This window comes from Pristiophorus japonicus, unplaced genomic scaffold, assembly GCF_044704955.1.
Source record: "Pristiophorus japonicus isolate sPriJap1 unplaced genomic scaffold, sPriJap1.hap1 HAP1_SCAFFOLD_61, whole genome shotgun sequence".
Taxonomy (NCBI): Eukaryota; Metazoa; Chordata; class Chondrichthyes; family Pristiophoridae; genus Pristiophorus; species Pristiophorus japonicus.
Window position 1 is genome coordinate 4,010,915 of NW_027254520.1, and position 13,401 is coordinate 4,024,315.

The 13,401-nt window shown below is 41.7% G+C and overlaps 4 non-coding genes across 4 annotated transcripts; all 4 read left to right on the forward strand.

Annotated features, from left to right (window-relative positions):
* The first annotated feature begins 2,098 nt into the window (after window positions 1–2,098).
* On the forward strand, window positions 2,099–2,186 carry trnap-ugg (transfer RNA proline (anticodon UGG)). Its single transcript is given in 2 exon segments — window positions 2,099–2,134; window positions 2,151–2,186. It is a non-coding gene; the product is annotated as a tRNA-Pro (tRNA).
* A 3,044-nt stretch (window positions 2,187–5,230) lies between these two features.
* On the forward strand, window positions 5,231–5,318 carry trnap-ugg (transfer RNA proline (anticodon UGG)). Its single transcript is given in 2 exon segments — window positions 5,231–5,266; window positions 5,283–5,318. It is a non-coding gene; the product is annotated as a tRNA-Pro (tRNA).
* A 3,045-nt stretch (window positions 5,319–8,363) lies between these two features.
* On the forward strand, window positions 8,364–8,451 carry trnap-ugg (transfer RNA proline (anticodon UGG)). The gene is given in 2 exon segments: window positions 8,364–8,399; window positions 8,416–8,451. It is a non-coding gene; the product is annotated as a tRNA-Pro (tRNA).
* Window positions 8,452–11,496: 3,045 nt separating this feature from the next.
* trnap-ugg (transfer RNA proline (anticodon UGG)) lies at window positions 11,497–11,584 on the forward strand. The gene is given in 2 exon segments: window positions 11,497–11,532; window positions 11,549–11,584. It is a non-coding gene; the product is annotated as a tRNA-Pro (tRNA).
* The last annotated feature ends 1,817 nt before the right edge of the window (window positions 11,585–13,401 follow it).

Genomic DNA, 13,401 nt, shown 5'->3' on the forward strand with positions numbered 1-13,401 from the left:
CTACAAAATGGTGTGCTATCAGTATCGGATCATTATCTATCAGTTTAAAAGGAATGTGCTGTCTGTCCCGGATTTCAAATTTCAAATTTCAAAAACTGCCTTTGGAGGGTGCAGAATTTTTAGTTTCTTGGAGTGTTTGTGTAAGTGAGAGAGTGCGTGGAAACGTTCTGCGCGATCTTACTGTGCATTTCATGTCATGGGAGGAAAAATGCATTACATGCAACTTGAAGCCACACTGATTTGATTCAACACGCATTCGGGGACTGCCTGACAGGAGAAGAATCTGCTGTGGGATTTTGCTATTCCACATGTGAAAGAAGGCAAATTATATAAGTTAGAAACATAGCGATTTTAGCGAGAGCTTGCGGATGGGCTGTGTGACATGATGAGCTCCTTCCATCTTATTTTCAAATACAAATCAAATCAAGACAAGACAAGACATGACTGACTGACTGACTTTGTTTATATAAATATATGTATCAATATTTATATATGCATATATTTACATACATTCCCTACTTTTTAAATTTCACAATAAATGTGCTTTTTCTGTTCTGCCTGCATTGGCTCTATTACATTTGACCTATTTCACAGCACACGCAGCTTCACTCTGATCCTGCAGAAAAGCACTCGCGACTTTAAAAGATGGGCTTTGTTGCCCACATCTTCCCTCGTGGCTTGTCTTACACCATGGGCTTACTGTGTTTGGGTATTTACTGACTGCACAGCCTGATTTGCAGTGGATTTCATGCAGTCGCACAGACTTCGTTCAATCAAAAATATATAGATTAAGAAACAATTTTTTATTTATTTCAATCAAATCAAATTCAATTTTTTGCAATAAAATTGTAAATTTATTTATTTTCTTATTATGATAAATATATATATGTTTTAAATTGTCTGTTTGTCTGGGTTGGTTTTATTTCCCTCCCTATTTCCTGCTTATCTATCACCTGTGGCTTCAACAACCGTCCCAGTCCCGCGTGCTCATGAGAACCGCGCTCAATCACGCACAACACAATTGCATTCAGGAATGATGGAAATCCTACTTTATTCTTCTGAAAGGCAACTGCTGTCCGTGAAGGGCAATTCTACAGCTGTGTAAGAGGGATGTGCTTCCTGTCTAGGATCATTCGGTGTCTGTTTCAACGGGATGGTTGTCAGTTCCGGTTCATCAATTGCCCCTTTAAAACGTATTTTCTCATTATCCGGATCATCCTGTACAATTAAAAAAGAGTGTGATTATCAGCTGTGAGAACCGAATTGTTAAACGTTTGTGTTTCAAGCTACATTGACTTTGCCTGTGTCCGTGTACATCCATATCGCAGCGCATCTGTTCATTACTCAAAATATGCTCATGTTTTCCGATATCCACTCCTTGATGCAACCCTTGTCCCAAATTTGCTCTCAATATAAAAAACAACAAATTAAGTACCGCCGATAGCGGCCGCGTGGCCTAAAGGATAAGGTGTCTGACTTCGATGGTAACTGTGATCTTATGAGAAGATTGCAGGTTCTAGTCCTGCAGCGGTCAGCTATCGCGCCGCGTGAAATTTTATATTCTTTGTTTTGATTCTGCCTCAAAACCAACCATCTCGGACAGTCACTCACCTGAAGTAAAGGAAGGCTGTGTGCTTTAAGAAGCTAATGGTACATTTTCATCACTGTCGATCTGGTTGCACGGGCAAAACAAGCGGTGAAGTAGACTTTCGTGCACATTATCTCTGTTTGAAAGCAAAAAGTAGGGGATGGATGTCTGACTTTGCAGTAAATAGGAGACAAGGTGACTGACAGGTTGAGGCAATGGACTGCTGATCCCGCATGCCCCCAGCTTCGTCGTTATTGTGTTAAACATTTTCCCCTAGTTTTTTTATTCAATCACATTTATCCTCATTGCCAAATTCACCTTTTACTGAAAAGGATGCAGCTCGTTGGTGAAGTAATGTCACAAAAAATAATCACTTCATCAAAGGGAAAACACGAGCAGGACGATGGAAAGGGGGACTCATGAGATCGGTCTCTGAGAGTCAGCACAGGCACGATGGGCCGAAAATCTAACTAACGTCAGAAACTGAGAGCTACGTCCTTCACTGTCGGCGGCTCGTTGGTCTAGGGGTATGATTCTCGCTTTGGGATCATAATAATTGAAATGCGAGAGGTCCCGGGTTCAAATCCCGGACGAGCCCTGCCAACTTTTAGTCAAAAAACGACTTCTCAGCTGGTCGACATGTGAGAAAACTGACATGTTTCAAATTAAAACGTGTGATTGCACTCCGTTGTTCACACAGCGTCTAAAAATCCTGGAGATTCACAGGAGCAAAGTGAAACTCACCGAACTGAGCAAAGTTCATGTCTCTCAGATGTACTCGGCTCTGCGTCTCATTGGACAACGTCAACCCCGGTTTGATTCCGGCAAATACTTGATCATTGTATCTTCCTTTCTGCACGCATGATCTCACCTCCAAAGGGATAAGCATACATTCAACGTCAATCTCAAATTCAACTTGAAACAGACTCTGCCCTGAATATGATTGCGTCCTGTTTCTCTCGCGCTGAAAAGATGTGAGAAGCTGGCTTTGGATTTAGTCCCTTGGCTGCCGAATTTAAATCATGCAGGAAATCAATCCGGGGTGGCCAAGCTGCCTGGTCTGATTAAAAGGCGTTCAAACCCTACATTCCAGGCATGTTATAGTGTTCTGGCCTCAACATTCGGTTCAACGTATCGGATCATAAGCACCGCTCCCATTGTCTGCTAATGGTTCTGCTGTTCACACTAACACCTCCTCTGGTCCTTCCTTTGTTACTTTATTGCCCGCTTACCACCCACTTTGCCTTTTCGCATTGTGCCATTTATTATTCAATCACTCCTAAGCTCCACTGTGTCACAAGCATTCCCTTTTGTCCTTCCTCGCTGCCTATTTTTTTCCAGGCGCTATTTTCGTGGAAAAATCTGTAAACTTTACATTTTTCTTAAAAGATCGGAATGATCATCTGACTGAACGTGAGCCCGGGAAATTCATCCACAGAATGTTCACGGCCTGCAGAGTTTTACAGAATGCTTTGTTTTTGTTCATTGTGTTTCTGTATCCATTTTAAGGTGATGTGCTGGTCTGCCCGGACTCATTCTCTGTCTCTACAAAATGGTGTGCTATCAGTATCGGATCATTATCTATCAGTTTAAAAGGAATGTGCTGTCTGTCCCGGATTTCAAATTTCAAATTTCAAAAACTGCCTTTGGAGGGTGCAGAATTTTTAGTTTCTTGGAGTGTTTGTGTAAGTGAGAGAGTGCGTGGAAACGTTCTGCGCGATCTTACTGTGCATTTCATGTCATGGGAGGAAAAATGCATTACATGCAACTTGAAGCCACACTGATTTGATTCAACACGCATTCGGGGACTGCCTGACAGGAGAAGAATCTGCTGTGGGATTTTGCTATTCCACATGTGAAAGAAGGCAAATTATATAAGTTAGAAACATAGCGATTTTAGCGAGAGCTTGCGGATGGGCTGTGTGACATGATGAGCTCCTTCCATCTTATTTTCAAATACAAATCAAATCAAGACAAGACAAGACATGACTGACTGACTGACTTTGTTTATATAAATATATGTATCAATATTTATATATGCATATATTTACATACATTCCCTACTTTTTAAATTTCACAATAAATGTGCTTTTTCTGTTCTGCCTGCATCGGCTCTATTACATTTGACCTATTTCACAGCACACGCAGCTTCACTCTGATCCTGCAGAAAAGCACTCGCGACTTTAAAAGATGGGCTTTGTTGCCCACATCTTCCCTCGTGGCTTGTCTTACACCATGGGCTTACTGTGTTTGGGTATTTACTGACTGCACACCCTGATTTGCAGTGGATTTCATGCAGTCGCACAGACTTCGTTCAATCAAAAATATATAGATTAAGAAACAATTTTTTATTTATTTCAATCAAATCAAATTCAATTTTTGCAATAAAATTGTAAATTTATTTATTTTCTTATTATGATAAATATATATATGTTTTAAATTGTCTGTTTGTCTGGGTTGGTTTTATTTCCCTCCCTATTTCCTGCTTATCTATCACCTGTGGCTTCAACAACCGTCCCAGTCCCGCGTGCTCATGAGAACCGCGCTCAATCACGCACAACACAATTGCATTCAGGAATGATGGAAATCCTACTTTATTCTTCTGAAAGGCAACTGCTGTCCGTGAAGGGCAATTCTACAGCTGTGTAAGAGGGATGTGCTTCCTGTCTAGGATCATTCGGTGTCTGTTTCAACGGGATGGTTGTCAGTTCCGGTTCATCAATTGCCCCTTTAAAACGTATTTTCTCATTATCCGGATCATCCTGTACAATTAAAAAAGAGTGTGATTATCAGCTGTGAGAACCGAATTGTTAAACGTTTGTGTTTCAAGCTACATTGACTTTGCCTGTGTCCGTGTACATCCATATCGCAGCGCATCTGTTCATTACTCAAAATATGCTCATGTTTTCCGATATCCACTCCTTGATGCAACCCTTGTCCCAAATTTGCTCTCAATATAAAAAACAACAAATTAAGTACCGCCGATAGCGGCCGCGTGGCCTAAAGGATAAGGTGTCTGACTTCGATGGTAACTGTGATCTTATGAGAAGATTGCAGGTTCTAGTCCTGCAGCGGTCAGCTATCGCGCCGCGTGAAATTTTATATTCTTTGTTTTGATTCTGCCTCAAAACCAACCATCTCGGACAGTCACTCACCTGAAGTAAAGGAAGGCTGTGTGCTTTAAGAAGCTAATGGTACATTTTCATCACTGTCGATCTGGTTGCACGGGCAAAACAAGCGGTGAAGTAGACTTTCGTGCACATTATCTCTGTTTGAAAGCAAAAAGTAGGGGATGGATGTCTGACTTTGCAGTAAATAGGAGACAAGGTGACTGACAGGTTGAGGCAATGGACTGCTGATCCCGCATGCCCCCAGCTTCGTCGTTATTGTGTTAAACATTTTCCCCTAGTTTTTTTATTCAATCACATTTATCCTCATTGCCAAATTCACCTTTTACTGAAAAGGATGCAGCTCGTTGGTGAAGTAATGTCACAAAAAATAATCACTTCATCAAAGGGAAAACACGAGCAGGACGATGGAAAGGGGGACTCATGAGATCGGTCTCTGAGAGTCAGCACAGGCACGATGGGCCGAAAATCTAACTAACGTCAGAAACTGAGAGCTACGTCCTTCACTGTCGGCGGCTCGTTGGTCTAGGGGTATGATTCTCGCTTTGGGATCATAATAATTGAAATGCGAGAGGTCCCGGGTTCAAATCCCGGACGAGCCCTGCCAACTTTTAGTCAAAAAACGACTTCTCAGCTGGTCGACATGTGAGAAAACTGACATGTTTCAAATTAAAACGTGTGATTGCACTCCGTTGTTCACACAGCGTCTAAAAATCCTGGAGATTCACAGGAGCAAAGTGAAACTCACCGAACTGAGCAAAGTTCATGTCTCTCAGATGTACTCGGCTCTGCGTCTCATTGGACAACGTCAACCCCGGTTTGATTCCGGCAAATACTTGATCATTGTATCTTCCTTTCTGCACGCATGATCTCATCTCCAAAGGGATAAGCATACATTCAACGTCAATCTCAAATTCAACTTGAAACAGACTCTGCCCTGAATATGATTGCGTCCTGTTTCTCTCGCGCTGAAAAGATGTGAGAAGCTGGCTTTGGATTTAGTCCCTTGGCTGCCGAATTTAAATCATGCAGGAAATCAATCCGGGGTGGCCAAGCTGCCTGGTCTGATTAAAAGGCGTTCAAACCCTACATTCCAGGCATGTTATAGTGTTCTGGCCTCAACATTCGGTTCAACGTATCGGATCATAAGCACCGCTCCCATTGTCTGCTAATGGTTCTGCTGTTCACACTAACACCTCCTCTGGTCCTTCCTTTGCTACTTTATTGCCCGCTTACCACCCACTTTGCCTTTTCGCATTGTGCCATTTATTATTCAATCACTCCTAAGCTCCACTGTATCACAAGCATTCCCTTTTGTCCTTCCTCGCTGCCTATTTTTTTCCAGGCGCTATTTTCGTGGAAAAATCTGTAAACTTTACATTTTTCTTAAAAGATCGGAATGATCATCTGACTGAACGTGAGCCCGGGAAATTCATCCACAGAATGTTCACGGCCTGCAGAGTTTTACAGAATGCTTTGTTTTTGTTCATTGTGTTTCTGTATCCATTTTAAGGTGATGTGCTGGTCTGCCCGGACTCATTCTCTGTCTCTACAAAATGGTGTGCTATCAGTATCGGATCATTATCTATCAGTTTAAAAGGAATGTGCTGTCTGTCCCGGATTTCAAATTTCAAATTTCAAAAACTGCCTTTGGAGGGTGCAGAATTTTTAGTTTCTTGGAGTGTTTGTGTAAGTGAGAGAGTGCGTGGAAACGTTCTGCGCGATCTTACTGTGCATTTCATGTCATGGGAGGAAAAATGCATTACATGCAACTTGAAGCCACACTGATTTGATTCAACACGCATTCGGGGACTGCCTGACAGGAGAAGAATCTGCTGTGGGATTTTGCTATTCCACATGTGAAAGAAGGCAAATTATATAAGTTAGAAACATAGCGATTTTAGCGAGAGCTTGCGGATGGGCTGTGTGACATGATGAGCTCCTTCCATCTTATTTTCAAATACAAATCAAATCAAGACAAGACAAGACATGACTGACTGACTGACTTTGTTTATATAAATATATGTATCAATATTTATATATGCATATATTTACATACATTCCCTACTTTTTAAATTTCACAATAAATGTGCTTTTTCTGTTCTGCCTGCATTGGCTCTATTACATTTGACCTATTTCACAGCACACGCAGCTTCACTCTGATCCTGCAGAAAAGCACTCGCGACTTTAAAAGATGGGCTTTGTTGCCCACATCTTCCCTCGTGGCTTGTCTTACACCATGGGCTTACTGTGTTTGGGTATTTACTGACTGCACAGCCTGATTTGCAGTGGATTTCATGCAGTCGCACAGACTTCGTTCAATCAAAAATATATAGATTAAGAAACAATTTTTTATTTATTTCAATCAAATCAAATTCAATTTTTTGCAATAAAATTGTAAATTTATTTATTTTCTTATTATGATAAATATATATATGTTTTAAATTGTCTGTTTGTCTGGGTTGGTTTTATTTCCCTCCCTATTTCCTGCTTATCTATCACCTGTGGCTTCAACAACCGTCCCAGTCCCGCGTGCTCATGAGAACCGCGCTCAATCACGCACAACACAATTGCATTCAGGAATGATGGAAATCCTACTTTATTCTTCTGAAAGGCAACTGCTGTCCGTGAAGGGCAATTCTACAGCTGTGTAAGAGGGATGTGCTTCCTGTCTAGGATCATTCGGTGTCTGTTTCAACGGGATGGTTGTCAGTTCCGGTTCATCAATTGCCCCTTTAAAACGTATTTTCTCATTATCCGGATCATCCTGTACAATTAAAAAAGAGTGTGATTATCAGCTGTGAGAACCGAATTGTTAAACGTTTGTGTTTCAAGCTACATTGACTTTGCCTGTGTCCGTGTACATCCATATCGCAGCGCATCTGTTCATTACTCAAAATATGCTCATGTTTTCCGATATCCACTCCTTGATGCAACCCTTGTCCCAAATTTGCTCTCAATATAAAAAACAACAAATTAAGTACCGCCGATAGCGGCCGCGTGGCCTAAAGGATAAGGTGTCTGACTTCGATTGTAACTGTGATCTTATGAGAAGATTGCAGGTTCTAGTCCTGCAGCGGTCAGCTATCGCGCCGCGTGAAATTTTATATTCTTTGTTTTGATTCTGCCTCAAAACCAACCATCTCGGACAGTCACTCACCTGAAGTAAAGGAAGGCTGTGTGCTTTAAGAAGCTAATGGTACATTTTCATCACTGTCGATCTGGTTGCACGGGCAAAACAAGCGGTGAAGTAGACTTTCGTGCACATTATCTCTGTTTGAAAGCAAAAAGTAGGGGATGGATGTCTGACTTTGCAGTAAATAGGAGACAAGGTGACTGACAGGTTGAGGCAATGGACTGCTGATCCCGCATGCCCCCAGCTTCGTCGTTATTGTGTTAAACATTTACCCCTAGTTTTTTTATTCAATCACATTTATCCTCATTGCCAAATTCACCTTTTACTGAAAAGGATGCAGCTCGTTGGTGAAGTAATGTCACAAAAAATAATCACTTCATCAAAGGGAAAACACGAGCAGGACGATGGAAAGGGGGACTCATGAGATCGGTCTCTGAGAGTCAGCACAGGCACGATGGGCCGAATAGCAAACTAACGTCAGCAACTGAGAGCTACGTCCTTCACTGTCGGCGGCTCGTTGGTCTAGGGGTATGATTCTCGCTTTGGGATCATAATAAGTGAAATGCGAGAGGTCCCGGGTTCAAATCCCGGACGAGCCCTGCCAACTTTTAGTCAAAAAACGACTTCTCAGCCAGTCGACATGTGAGAAAACTGATATGTTTCAAATTAAAACGTGTGATTGCACTCCGTTGTTCACACAGCGTCTAAAAATCCTGGAGATTCACAGGAGCAAAGTGAAACTCACCGAACTGAGTAAAATTCATATCTCTCAGATGTACTCGGCTCTGCGTCTCATTGGACAACCTAAACCCCGGTTTGATTCCGGAAAATACTTGATCAGTGTATCTTCCTTTCTGCACACATGAGCTCACCTCCAAAGGGATAAGCATACATTCAACGTCAATCTCAAATTCAACTTGAAACAGACTCTGCCCTGAATATGATTGCGTCCTGTTTCTCTCGCGCTGAAAAGATGTGAGAAGCTGGCTTTGGATTTGGTCCCTTGGCTGCCGAATTTAAATCATGCAGGAAATCAATCCGGGTTGGCCAAGCTGCCTGGTCTGATTAAAAGGCGTTCAAACCCTACATTCCAGGCATGTTATAGTGTTCTGGCCTCAACATTCGGTTCAATGTATCGGATCATAACCACCGCTCCCATTGTCTGCTAATGGTTCTGCTGTTCACACTAACACCTCCTCTGGTCCATCCTTTGTTACTTTATTGCCCGCTTACCACCCACTTTGCCTTTTCGCATTGTGCCATTTATTATTCAATCACTCCTACGCTCCACTGTATCACAAACATTCCCTTTTGTCCTTCCTCGCTGCCTATTTTTTTCCAGGCGCTATTTTCGTGGAAAAATCTGTAAACTTTACATTTTTCTTAAAAGATCGGAATGATCATCTGACTGAACGTGAGCCCGGGAAATTCATCCACAGAATGTTCACGGCCTGCAGAGTTTTACAGAATGCTTTGTTTTTGTTCATTGTGTTTCTGTATCCCTTTTAAGGTGATGTGCTGGTCTGCCCGGGGTCATTCTCTGTCTCTCCAAAATGGTGTGCTATCAGTATCGGATCATTATCTATCTGTTTAAAAGGAATGTGCTGTCGGTCCCGGATTTCAAATTTCAAATTTCAAAAACTGCCTTTGGAGGGTGCAGAATTTTTAGTTTGTTGGAGTGTTTGTGTAAGTGAGAGAGTGCGTGGAAACGTTCTGCGCGATCTTACTCTGCATTTCATGTCATGGGAGGAAAAATGCATTACATGCAACTTGAAGCCACACTGATTTGATTCAACACGCATTCGGGGACTGCCTGACAGGAGAAGAATCTGCTGTGGGATTTTGCTATTCCACATGTGAAAGAAGGCAAATTATATAAGTTAGAAACATAGCGATTTTAGCGAGAGCATGCGGATGGGCTGTGTGACATGATGAGCTCCTTCCCCCTTATTTTCAAATACAAATCAAATCAAGACAAGACAAGACTTGACTGACTGACTGACTTTGTTTATATAAATATATGTATCAATATTTATATATGCATATATTTACATACATTCCCTACTTTTTAACTTTCACAATAAATGTGCTTTTTCTGTTCTGCCTGCATTGGCTCTATTACATTTGACCTATTTCACAGCACACGCAGCTTCACTCTGATCCTGCAGAAAAGCACTCGCGACTTTAAAAGATGGGCTTTGTTGCCCACATCTTCCCTCGTGGCTTGTCTTACACCATGGGCTTACTGTGTTTGGGTATTTACTGACTGCACACCCTGATTTGCAGTGGATTTCATGCAGTCGCACAGACTTCGTTCAATCAAAAATATATAGATTAAGAAACAATTTTTTATTTATTTCAATCAAATCATATTCAATTTTTTGCAATAAAATTGTAAATTTATTTATTTTCTTATTATGATAAATATATATATGTTTTAAATTGTCTGTTTGTCTGGGTTGGTTTTATTTCCCTCCCTATTTCCTGCTTGTCTATTACCTGTGGCTTCAACAACCGTCCCAGTCCCGCGTGCTTATGAGAACCGCGCTCAATCACGCACAACACAATTGCATTCAGGAATGATGGAAATCCCACTTTATTCTTCTGAAAGGCAACTGCTGTCCGTGAACGGCAATTCTACAGCTGTGTAAGACGGATGTGCTTCCTGTCTAGGATCATTCGGTGTCTGTTTCAACGGGATGGTTGTCAGTTCCGGTTCATCAATTGCCCCTTTAAAACGTATTTTCTCATTATCCGGATCAACCTGTACATTTAAAAAGGAGTGTGATTATCAGCTGTGAGAACCGAATTGTTAAACTTTTGTGTTTCAAGCTACATTGACTTTGCCTGTGTCCGTGTACATCCATATCGCAGCGCATCTGTTCATTACTCAAAATATGCTCATGTTTTCCGATATCCACTCCTTGATGCAACCCTTGTCCCAAATTTGCTCTCAATATAAAAAACAACAAATTAAGTACCGCCGATAGCGGCCGCGTGGCCTAAAGGATAAGGTGTCTGACTTCGATTGTAACTGTGATCTTATGAGAAGATTGCAGGTTCTAGTCCTGCAGCGGTCAGCTATCGCGCCGCGTGAAATTTTATATTCTTTGTTTTGATTCTGCCTCAAAACCAACCATCTCGGACAGTCACTCACCTGAAGTAAAGGAAGGCTGTGTGCTTTAAGAAGCTAATGGTACATTTTCATCACTGTCGATCTGGTTGCACGGGCAAAACAAGCGGTGAAGTAGACTTTCGTGCACATTATCTCTGTTTGAAAGCAAAAAGTAGGGGATGGATGTCTGACTTTGCAGTAAATAGGAGACAAGGTGACTGACAGGTTGAGGCAATGGACTGCTGATCCCGCATGCCCCCAGCTTCGTCGTTATTGTGTTAAACATTTACCCCTAGTTTTTTTATTCAATCACATTTATCCTCATTGCCAAATTCACCTTTTACTGAAAAGGATGCAGCTCGTTGGTGAAGTAATGTCACAAAAAATAATCACTTCATCAAAGGGAAAACACGAGCAGGACGATGGAAAGGGGGACTCATGAGATCGGTCTCTGAGAGTCAGCACAGGCACGATGGGCCGAATAGCAAACTAACGTCAGCAACTGAGAGCTACGTCCTTCACTGTCGGCGGCTCGTTGGTCTAGGGGTATGATTCTCGCTTTGGGATCATAATAAGTGAAATGCGAGAGGTCCCGGGTTCAAATCCCGGACGAGCCCTGCCAACTTTTAGTCAAAAAACGACTTCTCAGCCAGTCGACATGTGAGAAAACTGATATGTTTCAAATTAAAACGTGTGATTGCACTCCGTTGTTCACACAGCGTCTAAAAATCCTGGAGATTCACAGGAGCAAAGTGAAACTCACCGAACTGAGTAAAATTCATATCTCTCAGATGTACTCGGCTCTGCGTCTCATTGGACAACCTAAACCCCGGTTTGATTCCGGAAAATACTTGATCAGTGTATCTTCCTTTCTGCACACATGAGCTCACCTCCAAAGGGATAAGCATACATTCAACGTCAATCTCAAATTCAACTTGAAACAGACTCTGCCCTGAATATGATTGCGTCCTGTTTCTCTCGCGCTGAAAAGATGTGAGAAGCTGGCTTTGGATTTGGTCCCTTGGCTGCCGAATTTAAATCATGCAGGAAATCAATCCGGGTTGGCCAAGCTGCCTGGTCTGATTAAAAGGCGTTCAAACCCTACATTCCAGGCATGTTATAGTGTTCTGGCCTCAACATTCGGTTCAATGTATCGGATCATAACCACCGCTCCCATTGTCTGCTAATGGTTCTGCTGTTCACACTAACACCTCCTCTGGTCCATCCTTTGTTACTTTATTGCCCGCTTACCACCCACTTTGCCTTTTCGCATTGTGCCATTTATTATTCAATCACTCCTACGCTCCACTGTATCACAAACATTCCCTTTTGTCCTTCCTCGCTGCCTATTTTTTTCCAGGCGCTATTTTCGTGGAAAAATCTGTAAACTTTACATTTTTCTTAAAAGATCGGAATGATCATCTGACTGAACGTGAGCCCGGGAAATTCATCCACAGAATGTTCACGGCCTGCAGAGTTTTACAGAATGCTTTGTTTTTGTTCATTGTGTTTCTGTATCCCTTTTAAGGTGATGTGCTGGTCTGCCCGGGGTCATTCTCTGTCTCTCCAAAATGGTGTGCTATCAGTATCGGATCATTATCTATCTGTTTAAAAGGAATGTGCTGTCGGTCCCGGATTTCAAATTTCAAATTTCAAAAACTGCCTTTGGAGGGTGCAGAATTTTTAGTTTGTTGGAGTGTTTGTGTAAGTGAGAGAGTGCGTGGAAACGTTCTGCGCGATCTTACTCTGCATTTCATGTCATGGGAGGAAAAATGCATTACATGCAACTTGAAGCCACACTGATTTGATTCAACACGCATTCGGGGACTGCCTGACAGGAGAAGAATCTGCTGTGGGATTTTGCTATTCCACATGTGAAAGAAGGCAAATTATATAAGTTAGAAACATAGCGATTTTAGCGAGAGCATGCGGATGGGCTGTGTGACATGATGAGCTCCTTCCCCCTTATTTTCAAATACAAATCAAATCAAGACAAGACAAGACTTGACTGACTGACTGACTTTGTTTATATAAATATATGTATCAATATTTATATATGCATATATTTACATACATTCCCTACTTTTTAACTTTCACAATAAATGTGCTTTTTCTGTTCTGCCTGCATTGGCTCTATTACATTTGACCTATTTCACAGCACACGCAGCTTCACTCTGATCCTGCAGAAAAGCACTCGCGACTTTAAAAGATGGGCTTTGTTGCCCACATCTTCCCTCGTGGCTTGTCTTACACCATGGGCTTACTGTGTTTGGGTATTTACTGACTGCACACCCTGATTTGCAGTGGATTTCATGCAGTCGCACAGACTTCGTTCAATCAAAAATATATAGATTAAGAAACAATTTTTTATTTATTTCAATCAAATCATATTCAATTTTTTGCAATAAAATTGTAAATTTATTTATTTTCTTAT